This window comes from Callorhinus ursinus, unplaced genomic scaffold, assembly GCF_003265705.2.
Source record: "Callorhinus ursinus isolate GAN/ISIS: 27379988/994484 unplaced genomic scaffold, GSC_fseal_2.0 scaffold114, whole genome shotgun sequence".
Classification (NCBI taxonomy): domain Eukaryota; kingdom Metazoa; phylum Chordata; class Mammalia; order Carnivora; family Otariidae; genus Callorhinus; species Callorhinus ursinus.
This window is the reverse complement of record NW_027397176.1, coordinates 291,336-307,305: the sequence shown is the minus strand read 5'-3', so window position 1 is coordinate 307,305 and position 15,970 is coordinate 291,336. Positions and strand designations below refer to the sequence as shown.

The window sequence follows — 15,970 nt, the reverse complement described above, 5'->3', positions numbered from 1 at the left end:
CATACAAAATATTATAGGAACCCTGGGAGACAGTTTGGCAGTTTCCTGCAAAGCTAAATGTAGTCTTGCTATGTGATCCACCACTTGTGTTTTTTAATATCTGCCCAGCTGTTATGAGAATGTTGATCTGCCCAAAAACCTGTATGCAAACTTTTATAGCAGATTTATTCATAGTTGCCCCAAACTCAAAGCAACCAAGATACCATTTACTAGGTGAATGGATAAACAAACTGTAGTTTATCCATCCATACAGTGGAAAAATTTAGGAGTGAGCTAAATGCTATGCAAACTATGAATCTGAAATGCATGTTGCTAAGTGAAAGAAGCCAGTAGGAAAAAATTACACACTGTATTATTCCATTAATATGACATTCTGGAAAAGCAAAAGTACAGAGATGGTAAATGGATCAGTTGTTGCCAGGAATTTCCAGGAGTTTGAACAGGTGAAGTACTGGGGATTTTTAGGTGGTATATGATTCTGTATGACAATGTAATGATGGATACATGATACTACACATTTGTCAAACTCATAAAACAGAAGAAAGTGTAAACTTTAATGTATAAAGATTAAAAATGGAGGGTTGAAGCATCCCAGGATAGAATGCATAAAGTGATTAGACAATCTAATTGTATTAAAATGTATGAAGTGACCTAAGTAACTGAAAATGAATAGAGACTGTAAGACTAAAAGCAAAAAGAACTGTATATACATACTGTACTCTAATTCATAAAGTTCTTTCAAATTGGGGTACAAATTAGCAATTCTGAAACCACTCTACACATGTACTGAAATTGAACAATTAAGAGAAAGGGCTGGAATGACCATGTGACCCTGGGTTAGAGTCAGAGAATGAACTCATGTTTATCTCTCTTTTTTTTAAGAGAGGGAGGGAGGGGCAGGGAAAGAAAGAGGGAAAAGGAGAGAGAATCCCAAGCAGGCTCCATGCCCAGTGCAGAGCCTGATGTGGGACTCAGTCTCACGACCTGGGATCATGCCCTGAGCTGAAATCAAGAGTCAGACTCTTAAGTGACTAAGCACCCAGGAGCCCCAAACTCATGTTTATCTTAAAGTAGATATACATGGATATATAGAGAAATATTTACAGATATATGTATGAATGTGGGATAATAACATACACATATTTCCTTTCTACGTCAGCTGAGAAGACCTAAAAGTAACAACATCATGGTAGCAGTGAACACACACAGAGCCCAGATCTTGATTTCTAATACCGTTCTCAAATAAAAGGGACCACAGTGTCTTGGATAAATAGATGATTTTAGGGCTGGGGAGAAAATATACAAGATGAGCCTAGCACATTACTAAGTTGTGTCAGAAAGTAAGGAAGTGATTAAGAAAACAACAGCCTAAAATTATGTAGCCAAATCTCCTATGTAAAGGAATTTAAGACAATATATGTAGATAAGCTTCAAGGAGGTGGAGCATAGTGTCCCACCCCTTAATTTTAGGCTGCATAATTGTCACTTTCTTACATTGGACAGTCCAAACACTGCTTCAGCCAGGTATCAAGAATAACATCAACAGTGATTAAATCATGTGGGTAGTATTTGCTTTTGGTATCATGTGATGAGAATGGTACTTTACCTCTGTGTTCTTTTTCCTCAACACCCCTAGCCCCAGTCTAATCATGAGAAAAGCATCAGACAAATCCCAGTTAAGAGACATTCTACAAAATTTCTTTTGATTCTCCTCAAAAATGTCAGAGTCATCAATATAGGGAAGTCTAAGAAATGTCAGTCAAGTGGTGCCTATGAAGACATAACTACTAAGTGTGATATGGTGTCATGGATGGGGTCCTAAGACAGATAAAGGACATTAGGTACAAACTAAGGAAATCCAGAAAAGTGTGGACTTCAGTGAATAATAATGTGTCAATATTGGTTCATTAGTTATGACAAATGTATCATACTAACATGTTAACTATAGGGAAAACAGTGTGGGTATATTGGAACTCGATCCTGGCTTTGCATTTTTTTTTCTGTAAGTCTAAAACTATTTTAAAATAAAAATTATTGAAATTATATGTAACATATCTTGACAAGCTGAAGATTGGTTTTCACTAATAATGTATGAAAGAACACCTGAGGTTACCTCAACAAGAAACAAGGAGTTTGAACAATGGCAGTATCACTCAGCAGCATGTGAACTTCTTGAAATGACTTTTTTTGAAAGTGCTAAGATTCACTTAAATGTGTATGTTTCAATAGCCATTAAAAATTCCCTTCACATTTTAGGCACCTCTCACCAAGAACAGCAAAATCGGTAATTCAGAACAGGTTGCTTCAAGGAGAAGCTCCAGCTCTTTGGAAACAAAGCTGTGGTTTTGGGGGAGATATGCCCTACTCACCTGAGGGTGCATAAAGGGCAGAATCTGAATGAAGAATCTATAAGCAGAAGTAAGAAAGGCTTGGAAACTGTGAACAAAAAGGCCTGCTAAAAGCACCAAGGGAGCTTAGCATAAAAAAGCAAAGGCTTAAGCTAAAATAAGTCTCCACTCCATGGAAGTCCACACCACTAGGCTTTACCACCAGCTAGTCCTTTGGGCCACTCCCCCTTATTCCTTGAGGATTTGGGGCTCTTTGCTTACTCTCTACCAATGTTAGTGCAGTCCTTCCTTTATGATTTCAGTAACCACTTAGATAATCCCAGTGCCTCCCTTGTCTCTCAACCTCATGACCTTCCTGCTTCCAATGACCCTGCCCTCCACCTCACCTCAGCTACTTCCTATAACCATCTAACCTCAATGACTCCATCATTTGATTTTGAGCACCGCACTCTGGAAACTCTGCTTGTTACTTCCCAGTTCACACTCTCCAGCACCTATACCGTAGGCATCCCAAGGCTTGCAACCCATTGGACTTCTTACTATTTTGTACTGCCCTGCTGCCTTGAGCTTCTTACTTCTTGCCTTACTGTGCTTCTATTTTGTGAATCAATATTATAATCACTGTCTTGCATACACCCCTAGATCTCTTGATACCCCCTCTATCTTATTCCTCTGATGTTCCAGGTTGGGTTGCATGGAAACAGGTTCTGAGATAGGGGTTTCATACAAGAATTAAACTGGAAAATACTCTCCAGAACAACTCCTGTGGGCAAGTGAGGGGAGCATGGTTGGACAGAAGCTTGTCCATCAACCACCAGGTTTGGGCAAGGGATTCCAAAAGATGTCCCAGAAGGTCAGCTGGGTTCCAAGTATATTATTCCCATAGTTTCCATCTGATAACTACAAAAGTTTGTTCTACTTCCATTTTTCCATTTTGAACTTCCATGGGGCCAATCAGACAGTCAGGTACCAGTCCCCATCCTCCTTCCCTCTCAGAAGCATTTGGCACAGATGGTCACTCCTTTCCCTTAGACTTCTGAACTACTTCATTAGCAGCTTCATTTTGGGATCCTTCCTTGAACCCTCCTCATCTTTCTGAATCTTGGGATGCCTAAAGCTCTGTCTTGGACCTGGTCTCTTAATAATCTCATCAGTGTCCATAATTTCAATCGGGTTAGCATTGAAGGTATAGATTGCTCTAGGTAGCAAAGACATTTTAACAATGGAATCAGAAAAATAACCAAATCACCAAAGAAAAGTTGAAAAAGAAAAACAAAGCTGGAGGCATCACGTTGCCCGATTTCAAGCTATATTACAAAGCAGTGATCACCAAGACAGCGTGGTACTGGCACAAAAACAGACATATAAACCAATGGAAGAGAATAGAGAGCCCAGATATGGACCCTCAACTCTATGGTCACATAATCTTTGACAAAGGAGGAAAAAATATGCAATGGAAAAAAGACAATCTCTTCAATAAATGGTGCTGGGAAAATTGGACTGCCACATGCAGAAGAATGAAACTTGATTATGCTCTAACACCATACACAAAGATAAACTCAAAATGGATGAAAGTGTCCATAATTTTGCATGCTATCTGTGTGCTGAGAGCTTTCCATTTGTATCTCTCCCTGGACCTTTCCGTTGGCCTCAGACTTGAATATCCAATTCCCTATTCTACATCTCCATTTGGATGTTTTTTAAGACATCACACAGTTAAATCAAAATGGATGAAATCTTACTATTTACATTGATATGGATGGAACTGGAGGAGATTAAGCTGAGAGAAATAAGTCAATCAGAGAAAGACAATTATATGTTTTCATTCATATGTGGAATATACGATACAGCACAGAGGATCATAAGGGAAGGGAGGGAAAACTGAAAGCGATGTCATCAGAGAGGGAGAAAAACCATGAGAAACTCTTAATCATAGGAAACAAACTGAGGGTTGATGGAGGGGAGATGGGTGGGGGGATGGGGTAACTGGGTGATGAGCATTAAGGAGGGCATGTGATGTGATGAGTACTGGGTGTTGTATGCCACTGATGAATAACTGAACTCTAGATCTGAAACTAATGATATACTATATGTTAGTTAATTAAATTAAATTAAAAAAAAAAACAGCCAAAACTCAACCCCTGATTCCTTTAGTCCACAGTCTGCTCCTTCCACAGTCTTCACCATTGCAGTTAACAGTAATTCCTTCCTCTTTTACTTTTTGGTAATTCCTTCCTTCTGTTTAAAACCTTACAGCCATCTGTGAAGCCCCTATTTCTCTCATTCCTCACATGAGTTTCATCAGCAAATTCTGTGTGCCGTAACTTCAAACAATATCCCAACTCCAGCCATTTCTCACTCTCTTCATGGCTACTACCTTTATCATCTAGAGTGAGTCGGTGTCCCTACTTCTGCCTTTTCCACTGGCAGGCAATTCTCTGCAAAGCAGACAAGCTCTGGCATGCCCTTCCTGTAGATATCCAGAGAAACCATTGAAGCCCTTCCCACCATGGCCTGAAGCCGCTACTCTGCTCTCATTGTCATCATTTTCCCCAGCCACACTGGCCTCCCCACTGACTGGACAAATCAGCACCACCACTTCCACATCTTTGCATTTGTAACTGTTTGCCTAAAATTCTTCCCCAGAGAGCTAGGTGGCTCAGCATAATGCTTCTATTCAATACTTTCTTCAGATATTATCTCAATAGTGTGAACTTGTCTCACCAGTCTATATGATGAAAAAGTCCTATCCCACCCTTCATCCTTTTTTCCCAAGAAGAGGGAATGATACAATGATTGGCCCAGTTTTGAAGACAACAACCAGTGAGCAGATTCACCATGGGCTGGAATTTCATGTGCATTGGTATGTAGAATAGGGAACTGGACTTCCTTTTTTCTTCTAATGCACTGTTTATGCTAAAAGAGTAAGTTTTAGCAAACAATGCCCAAATGATAAAGAAATTATTGATTACTTTTTGCTAGTAACTTTTGTGCATATATGGGAATGGAGTGACCAGCCTGTCTCAGGTTACCTGGGTCTTTCTCAGTTTTCACACTGAAAGACTTGCATTCTGGGAAAGTCCTTAATTCTATGTAAATGGAGATGGTTGATACCATAATGGGGAGCCTTATGGAAAGAAGGGCTGTGATTTGAGGCTGAATTAGGGCATTCTGGGTCTCTTGGTCTCCCATCATCTTAATACCATCAGTACTTCATGATCAAATCCCTCATTGTTTTTCATTGTTCTCCATTGTCTATACCAGCTCTCTGAGCTTCTATTAACCACAGGTATTAAAAATTGTTCATTACTGGCTACAGTACAAAAAAGTTAAAATTAAAAAATATATACATTACAGCTTATACACAATTCCCTACTTTTTCTCTCACTGAAGACAAATATTAGATTGTAAGTGAGAATCAAGTCTTTGGGGATTTCTGTAAAACTTTCTGCTTTATAAAAGAATTCTGCAAATGCATGTCCTCTAATTGCTACATAGTACCATTGACCTGGAAGCTTCCTGGGCTGTAAACAGAGTGCACATGCCCTGGAATGTGGTTCTCCCTCATGTCTCAGGCTCGATGCCATGCCTCTGATATGTGTCTCAATACTTAACTCACTGTTCTGAACATGCCGGGCATTTCTTGCCTCTGTGATGTCCATTTGCTGTTCCATCTGCTATATGCACTTCCCCTTTCTCAGCCCAGTGTTTGCCTTTTCCTCCCTGGGACACATCTGGGGCACTGTCTTCTTGCTCAGATACCCAGGACCCCATCCTATTCTTCCCCACTTTTGAAGGGAGCTACATCCTCATTGTAGCCTACTCCAAGTCACCCTCTTGGTCTCTGTCCTCTTACTGTCTGCTTTGCCAGAACTTTCTTCAAGATCAGATGGTCTGTCTTACTCTTTATACAGCCAGTATTTATTGAATACTTACTATGCTCAATTTACAATATAGGAGATTTCTGTATCAGACACTGAGTTAGATTAAATAAGCTCTAAGACCTTTCTAAACTGGAAATATAGATGCACATGGAATCAATAGATCTGTGATCAAATCCCAACTCCATCCAACCTATGGGGGAGATTTGCAGTTCATCATTTAACCCCTAGGCTTCAGTTTAAGTATAATGTAAAATGGGACTAAACTCTTTGTTCACCTGATAGCAAGGATCAAAGTGAGAATTAATGTGAATTACAAAGGGCAATGTAAATGTTATGGAGAATGTTAGTGGTTCTATCATTCTCCCTCCCCTCCACCCTCCAACCCAAAGCACCTAGCCTGGATTAAGGTGTTTTATTAGTAAACCAAAGAGAGAGGAAAACTTTACTTGGCCAATGACTCTAAATTCTGGTCATTTTGTTCCAATTATATGTTTTCTCTACATTATCTACTGGTTCAGATGCTAAATGACCAGTGTATCACTCTTACAATCAGAAACGATGATGAATTTTCCAACTACCTTTTAGGTTTTAAATTAACAAGAGTTGCTTCAACTAATGTTCACTATGTTTAGAAAGCAAGTAATAACATGTGAAAATACATGCAAAGATGATAGAGAAGAACATCTGTTCCTGAAATTGAAACCATATAAATTTCAAGGGATAATTTGTGTATTTGCAGCTTGCTTAAAGGTCGTTTTTTTTTTCCTTCAGATGTGTTTGGTAATTACCCACACTTTGCATAGTTTCTGGAATTGCTAAAATAAATAGTCACTCATTATGGATTCCTTGGGACTCATTTTAAGGGCAGTCCTGTTGAACTCACTTAATATTAATTTACATGTAAAATACTATTCTACAGGTGTGCTATTATAAATTGGGGATAATTTCATGGATCATTGCTTTAATGTTGCTAATTCTGATGTAGACAAAACAAAGAGTAAGAGTAATGATTCTGAATAAGCTTGACATATATTGAACCAGTAGAAATAACTTCTGATTTCATACATCTTATTATAGATGTGTTGTGTTGTTCTTGGAACCAGGGTGTCGTGGAAAGACAAGGCATGGAATAAGGCAGCTCTGGTTGAATCAGCACTTTTCTGGATGTCATTCAGTTCTTACTCTGAGCCTCAGGATGGTCATCTGTAAAATAGGGACTATAAAACCAAGGGCTTAAATCTCTTTAGTCTGACTGTGTTCCAGTCACCATCCTAATCACTTTATATATTTGATCTTATTTAAAAGGGAGGAAGCTCTTTAATAAGCCTGCTTCAGCTGGTCCTTTCCCAGGCTCCTGTCCTTCATCTTATAAGAGCATCATCCTTCAGGGCAGTCCTGAGGCTCCCACAACATGGGGCTGGAATGGTATAGACCAATGCCTGGTGCCCAGTAGGCACACTCTGTACCCCCAGCCCATTCTCTGTGTTCTTCACACACAGTGGTGAGACAATGTGCTAGACCTCCCTCTACTTTTGCCATCCACACAGCAGTGAAGAAAGGAGGAGACCTTTCATCTCGCTGTATCCAGGAAAATAGTCTCTCCTCCTGAACCTGACCATGAGATCATGGAAGATTTTATTTCATAATATAAGTTCTGCATTTGTTTCCTACTGTAATTCCAGGGTTTTGTAGAATGCTCACCACCATCCCACCCTCAAAAGCCTACATACACATACTCATTCCATGCTCCCTGTTTTAGTGGCCATGTTGATATAAACCTTATTCAAATAAGGCCATATTGCATGAGACTGCAAATGTATATAAAGAGACACTGAGTTAAGCCCTCAGAAGTGAGACTGTATATGGCTTTTGAGTCTTTTATTGAGTCCCTTACCCCACTAAGACTGCTTGGTGTGAGCTAAGCCTAGGTATTCAGGATGTCAGTGGTGTTCTGGGTTCCCAAAGGCATTTACTTCCCTTGCTTGATTTCTCAGAAAACTTGCCAGGTATCTCAAACAGCACTCAACAAGCAACCAGCTGGCATTCATTAAGTGCTTGGTGAATGTCTGGCCCTGAGTCAGACACAAAACAATTTAAAAACATCTGTCCCCTGTTACCAGATTGGAAATCCCATATTAGTAACCATGGACTTTTAGTCCCGAGGAAAATCAACCAAGACAAAGCAAAAAACACTCTGACCATGGAATATTGAAAATGTGTTTTTTGTTTGTTTCATTTTCAATCAATGTGCTGGTGTTTGCTTAACTGAGGGGACATGCTGACTAGATCATAAATAAGAAAGAAAAATGCTGTGTCCATGCCCACATTTCCCAATTCCTTCAGACTGGTCAGGCCCTTCTCAATGCTATAGCCTCTCAATTCAGATGACATTCAGGTGTATGGCCAGAAGACTCAGGTTAACTCCATGCTTTGGCACTGGAAGATTCCACTGGTAGTTTGCTCTTCAGCCTCCTCTTTTGGGCTTCTGGCATCATGGAACACTTGGCCTATGATGACATCCGTCAGGTAGATGCTCAAATTCCACTGACCCTCTGTATCCACCAAGGGGCAGGAGAAGGCACACTATCAGAAGAAAGAGACTGCCAATTGTGTAGTTCTATTTAATACACAAAAACATGCACTATCATTGGCCAAAGTGTTTCTTAGTCCTGGAGTGTCTATGACTCCAGACTCTCACTTCTGAGGGGAAAGCACAGAATACTCCCCAAACTCTGGACTCTATGGAGCCCTTGTTGTTGATTGTTACATTCTTCATTCCCAGGACAAGATGGAATACAGCACTGTGACTCTCCAAGGCAAAGCAGAAGCTTGTGAGAGAGGAGGCTAAAAAGATTCTCTTTGGGACCACTTAACAGATATACTCTTCTCAAATCAAGGAGCAATTGCTAAAATGAAATTGTTTAGGGATGGTTGGAATAGAAAAATAAGAGTGTAGTTTTGGCAAAGTAGTATATATATTTATATAATATATTATATTATTATAATATATTATTATTGCATTTATATAATATGTATATATATATATATATAATAAGTCTGGAATAAGAAATGCAAAATTTTACACCCTGCCCTAATGAAAACAAGGTTTGTTCTTACAGCTCTATGGGGCAAATTTGAGACAATGAAACTCAGAGCTGTGCGGAGGGTAGCTACGCCTGAGCCCTGAAAGCCAGAGTGAAATTATGCACAGTGCTGGCCACACAGAAGTCTATACCCAGGATTTCATGGCATCTGGACTCACTGCTTTTGAGTTAATTAAGTCTTACCTTTTTCCAAAAGGGTTTTCTTTTTTTTTAATATTTCATAACAAAAACTTTCTTTTAGATTTTAGGTTCACAGTAAAATTGAGAGAAAAGTATGGAGAGTTCCCTTACATCCAATGGCCCACACACATACGTAGCTTTCCTTATTATCAACATCTCTCCCAGACTGGTACATTTGTTACAATTGATGAACCTACATTGACATCGTAATCCCCCACAGTTCATTGTTTCCCTGAAAGTTCACTTGGTTTGGACAAATGTATAATGATATGCATGCATCATTAGAGTATCATATAGAGTATTTTCACTGTGCTAAATAAATATGCTCTGTCCTCCTTGCTCCAACACCTGACAATCACTGTTCTTTTTACTGTCTCTATCGTCTTGCTTTTCTAGAATATCATATCAATGTGTCAATTTTACACTCATATAAATATTTATGATATACATTTTAATTTCTTAGATGTTAGTTCTATAAGTGTAAATTATTTGGATAAGGTCCCAATAAGGACCTTGGATAAGGTCCGTGCAAAAGGTCCCCCTACACTGGTACTCAGGCTTGCAGACAACACAGCCTCTTGCTCAGATATCCTTTCAATTTTTTTTTTAATTTTATTATGTTATGTTAGTCAACATACAATACATCATTAGTTTTTGATGTGGTGATCCACGATCCATTGTTTTCGTATAACACCTAGTGCTCCATGCAGTACGTGCCCTCCATAATACCCATCACCAGGCTAACCAATCCCCATCCCCCCCCCCAAGCCCTGTTTGTTTCTCAGAGTCCATAGTCTCTCATGGTTCATCTCTTCCTCAGATTTCCCCCCTCTTCATTTTCCCCTTCCTTCTCCTAATGTCCTCCATATTATTATTATGTTCCACAAATAAGTGAAACCATATGATAATTGACTTTCTCTGCTTGACTTATTTCACTTTGCATAATCTCCTCCAGTCCCATCCATGTTGATGCAAAAGTTGGGTATTCATCCTTTCTGATGGCTGAGTAATAGTCCATTGTATATATGGACCACATCTTTATCCATTCCTCTGTTGAAGCGCATCTGGGCTCTTTCCACAGTTTGGCTATTGCGGACATTGCTGCTATGAACATTGAGGTACATATGGCCCTTCTTTTCACTACATCTGTGTCTTTGGGGTAAATACCGAGTAGTGCAATTGCTGGGTCATAGGGTAGTTCTATTTTTAATTTTTGAGGCACCTCCACACTGTTTTCCAAAGTGGCTGTACCAACTTGCATTCCCACCAACAGTGTAAGAGAGTCACCCTTTCTCCACAACCTCTCCAACATTTGTTATTTCTTTCCCTGTCCCTTTTTGCCATTCTAACTGGTGTAAGGTGGTATCTCAGGGTGGATTTTATTTGAATTTCCCTGATGGCTAATGATGATGAACATTTTTTCATGTGTCTGTTAACCATTTGTATGTCTTCTTTGGAAAAGTGTCTCTTCATGTCTTCTGCCCATTTTTTGACTTATTTGTTTTTTGGGTGTTGAGTTTGATAAGTTCTTTATATAGCTTGGATACCAGCCCTTTATCTGTAGTGTCCTTTGCAAATATCTTCTCCCATCCTGTGGGTTGCCTCTTTGTTTTGTTGACTGTTTCCTTTGCTGTGCAGAAGATTTTATCTTGATGAAGTCTCAAAAGTTCATTTTTGCTTTTGTTTCACTAGGTTTTGGAGATGTATCTTGAAAGAAGTTGCTGTGGGCGATGTCAAAGAGGCTACTGCCTATGTTCTCCTCTAGGATTTTGATGGATTTCTGTCTCACAATGAGGTATTTCATCCATTTTGAGTTTATCTTTGTGTATGGTGTTAGAGAATGGTTGAGTTTCATTCTTCTGCATGTGGCTGTCCAATTTTCCCAGCACCATTTATTGAAGAGACTGTCTTTTTTCCATTGCATGTTTTTTCCCGCTTTGTCAAAGAGTATTTGACCATAGAGTTGAGGGTCCATATCTGGGTTCTCTATTCTGTTCCATTGGTCTATATGTCTGTTTTTGTGCCAGTACCACGCTGTCTTCGTGATCATGGCTTTGTTATATAGCTTGAAATCGGGCAACGTGATGCCCCCAGCTTTGTTTTTCTTTTTCAACATTTCCTTGGCGATTTGTGGTCTTTTCTGATTCCATACAAATTTTAAGATTGTTTGTTCCAGCACTTTGAAAAATGTCATTAGAATTTTGATCGGGATGGCATTGAAGGTAGATTGCTCTGGGTAGCATAGACATTTTAACAATGTTTGTTCTTCCAATTCATGAGCATGGACTGTTTTTCCATCTTTTTGTGTCTTCTTCAATTTCTTTCATGAGTATTCTGTAGTTCCTAGAGTATAGATCCTTTACCTCTTTGCTTAGGTTTATTCTGAGGTATCTAATGTTTTTTGGTGCTATTGTAAATGGAATCGTTTCTCTAATTTCTCTTTCTACAGTTGCATTGTTAGTGTGTAAGAAAGCAACTGATTTCTGTGCATTGATTTTGTATCCTGCCACATTACTGAATTGCTGTATAAGTTCTAGTAATTTGGGGGTGGAGTCTTTTGGGTTTTCCACATAAAGTAACGTCATCTGTGAAAAGAGAGAGTTTGACTTCTTTGCCAATTTGAATACCTTTGATTTCTTTTTGTTGTCTGATTGTTGTTGCTAGGACTTCTAGTACTATGTTGAACAACAATGGTGAGAATTGGCATCCTTGACGTGTTCCTGATCTTAAGGGGAAGGCTCTCAGCTTTTCCCCATTGAGGATGATATTTGCTGTGGGTTTTTCATAGATGGATTTTATGAACTTGAGGAATTCCCTCTATCCCTATACTCTGAAGATTTTTAATCAGGAAAGGATGTTGTATTTTGTCAAATGCTTTTTCTGCATCAATTGAGAGGACCATATGGTTCTTCTCCCTCCTCTTATTAATGTGATCTATCACATTGATTGATTTGCGAATGTTGAACCACCCTTGCATCCAAGGGATAAATCCCACTTGGTCGTGGTGGATGATCCTTTTAATGTATTGTTGGATCCTATTAGCTAGGATTTTGTTGAGGATTTTGGAATCCATATTCATCAGGGATATCGGTCTGAAATTCTCCTTTCTGATGGGCTCTTTGCCTGGTTTGGGGATTAAGGTAATGCTGGCCTCATAGAATGAGTTTGGAAGTTTTCCTTCTGTTTCTATTTTTTGAAACAGATTCAGTAGAATACGTATTATTTCTTCTTTGAATATTCAGTAGAATTCCCCAGGGAATCCATCAGGCCCTAGACTCTTGGTTTTGGGGAGGTTTTTGATCACTGCTTCAATCCCGTTCCTGGTTATTGGCCTATTCAGGTTGTCAATTTCTTCCTGTTTCAGTCTTGGCAGCTTATAGGTTTCCAGGAAGCCCTCCATTTCATCCAGATTGCTCAGTCTGTTGGCATATAGTTGTTGATAATAATTTCTAATAATTGTTTCTATTTCCTTGGTGTTAGTTATGATCTCTCCACTTTCATTCATAATTCATAAATTTATTAATTTCTCTTTTCTTTTGGATGTCTGGCCAGTGGTTTATCGATCTTGTTAATTTTTTCAAAGAACCAACTTCTAGTTTTGTTGATCTGATCTACTGTGTTTCTGTTTTACAATTCATTGATCTCTGCTCCAATCTTAATTATTTCTCTTTTAATGCATGGCTTAGGCATCGTTTGTTGCCTTTTCTCTAGTTCTTTAAGGTGTAGAGTTAGTTGGTGAATTCGGGATTTTTCTATTTTTTTGAATGAGGCTTGGATGGCTATGTATTTCCCCCTTGGGATGGCCTTTGCAGTATCCCATAGGTTTTGGACTGATGTGTTTTCATTCTCATTGGTTTCCATGAATGGTTTAAGTTCTTCTTTGATTCCCTGGTTGACCCAAATATTCTTGAGCAGAGTGGTCTTTAGCTTCCAAGTGTTTGAGTTTCTGCCAATTTTTTTCTTGTGATTGAGTTCCAGTTTTAAAACATTGTGGTCTGAGAATATGCAGGGAATAATCTCAATCTTTTGGTATCAGTCAAGACCTGATTTGTGTCCCACTATGTGGTCTATTCTGGAGAAAGTTCCATGTGCACTCGAGAAGAATGAATATTCTGTTGTTTTAGGGTGGAATGTTCTGTATATATCTATGAGGTCCATTTGGTCCAGTGTATCATTCAAAGTCCTTGTTTCTTTGTTGATTTTCTGCTTAGATGATTTGTCCATTGCTGAGAGTGGAGTATTGAGGTCTCCTACAATTAACATATTGTTATCAATATGACTCTTTATTTTGGTTAACAGTTGGCTTATATAGATGGCTGCTCCCATGTTGTGGGCATAGATATTTACAATTGTTAGATCTTCTTGTTGGATAGACCCTTTAAGAATGATATAGTGTCCTTCTGCATCTCTAACTACAGACTTTAGTTTGAAATCTAATTTGTCTGATATAAGAATTGCTACCCCAGCTTTCTTTTGAGGTCCACTGGCATGGAAGATGGCTCTCTATCCCTTCACTTTCAGTTTGTATGTATCTTTAGGTTCAAAATGAGTCTCTTGTAGACAGCACCTTTCAATTTTTCTACATCTAAATGTAAATGCTCACAGGAACAAGACAAGTAACTTAAATCAGTCTTATGGACTATATATGAGAAAATCAGAGAAAACAAGTTGGACAGACCTTCAGTTCCACAAGGAAATGTCCTCTCTTCCATTTTTCTGGCCCTTGGTATTCTTGATCTAGCTTTCACTGGACAACTTTTATTTTCATGCTATTTCTTTATTGTGATAAAATACACATAACATAAAATTTTATTTTTTAACCACTTTTAAGTGTACAGTTAAATGACATTAAGTATATTCACCTTGTTCTGCAAACATCACCGCCCTCCATCTCCAGAAATTTTTCATCTTCCCAACTGAATCTCTGTCCCCATTAAGCAGTAACCCCCCATTCCTTCCTTTCCCAGTCCCTAACAGCCACCATTCTATTTTGTGTGTCTATGAATCTGACTGCTCAAAATTCACTCCAGCATTTCTGAAACAGTCAGAGAGACGGAAAATTATTTTTTCTATCATAAAAGAAACAAGAGGAGGAGGGACAGTGGAAGAGAAGGGTATTGGGGAGAAAAACACAACCATGCAAGCTAATGACAAATGGTAAACTGGCCTTCAACCCCATGTTGCAGAGTCCAAGAAGTGGTAGGAAATATGGGCTGGCCAGGCACCCCAGGACACAGAATATTTGGTGCTAAAAGTGGGGCAATCATAGGAAAGCTAGCATGGCTGGTCGCCCTAAATTCCATACAATAGGAAGAGAGAAAATTGCCCAAAGTACCCCCTCACTTTTATCCAGATGATTGTTTCCACATGGAAATACAGACCCAGTCATTGCCAAACTTCTAATTTTTTAAGAGAAGCCATGCCTTTGGGTTTTTGTAATATTTTATGGGAAATTTTCCTATTTTTTTTCACATGTAATTAGGCATAAAAAAAATGTACCACTGCATGGGCCAGCCAGCCCAGTCCTGGCCATCTTGCTGCACATCCTCAGCCTTCTAAAACTTCTGCACGAGGCATGTGGGAACAAACACAAGGACATGAATCTCACTTTAAATCTGGGGTAATTAGCTGCTTGACCTCACTGTGAGCCAGGTTTGTATTTGTGGTATGCACCTATCAATTAATTCCACAACAAAATAAGATGATGTGCAGATAGTCTTCTGATAGTAGCATGGCACTAGAATCCACTCAGTCAACATTTATCCCAATAGCTAAGTCACTGGGAACTCTCTATGTATAACAAAGTGCACACAATAAGTTCAAAGATCCCACAGTTACATTCCTCATCATCCACAAAAGGAACTAGTAGTGGGTTCAGAGAATGACCCCTGGCCAGTGCCAGATATTTCTCTTCTCCCTGCAGCCCCAGGCTTTCCATCAGTGCCCACAGATTTGATTCCCTCACCTGTTTTCTGCTGAGCATCCTTTGCTCATTCCTAGAGTCAAGCTCCTCTTTATTCTCTTACCTGCAGCTTTCAGTGTGTTTGAATCTGATGCTGCAGGTTCCTGTCCAGCTAGCTCCTAGCAATAGGAGGACAGTTGAAGCCTACTCCTTTGTGCCACAACCTTTCAGATGTGTCTAAGCTCAGTATATTTTCCCTTCTGGGCATGGATGTAGGAAAGGTCCTCCATAACCTGTGCACACCCACCAGGCTTCCGGTTTTGACTTTCCCTGCTTATTTTCCTGGGTGCCCCCCTTGCACATGGCTGACTCATCATGACACTCACTCTGCTGGCTTGTCTTAGCTCCCTATCTAGAGTAGGTCACTGTGAGTCCACTCAAAGAGCTCTTCTGTACAACTGAAAATACCTAGACACCTCTTTTTTCTCCTTTTTTCTACTGCATGTGTTATGACTGAAGCACACACAACTCCCCTACTGTCTGGTGATTTGC

At 39.3% G+C, this 15,970-nt stretch overlaps 1 long non-coding RNA gene across 9 annotated transcripts in view; it reads left to right on the top strand.

Annotated features, from left to right (window-relative positions):
• Positions 1–15,970, top strand: part of LOC112813068 (uncharacterized) — a 398,822-nt gene that overhangs the window by 182,883 nt on the left and 199,969 nt on the right. For all 9 annotated transcript variants that reach the window (XR_012377159.1, XR_012377158.1, XR_012377154.1 and 6 more), the window contains one exon: positions 11,209–11,311. This is a non-coding gene — a long non-coding RNA (uncharacterized lncRNA). The remainder of the gene's footprint in view (positions 1–11,208; positions 11,312–15,970) is intronic.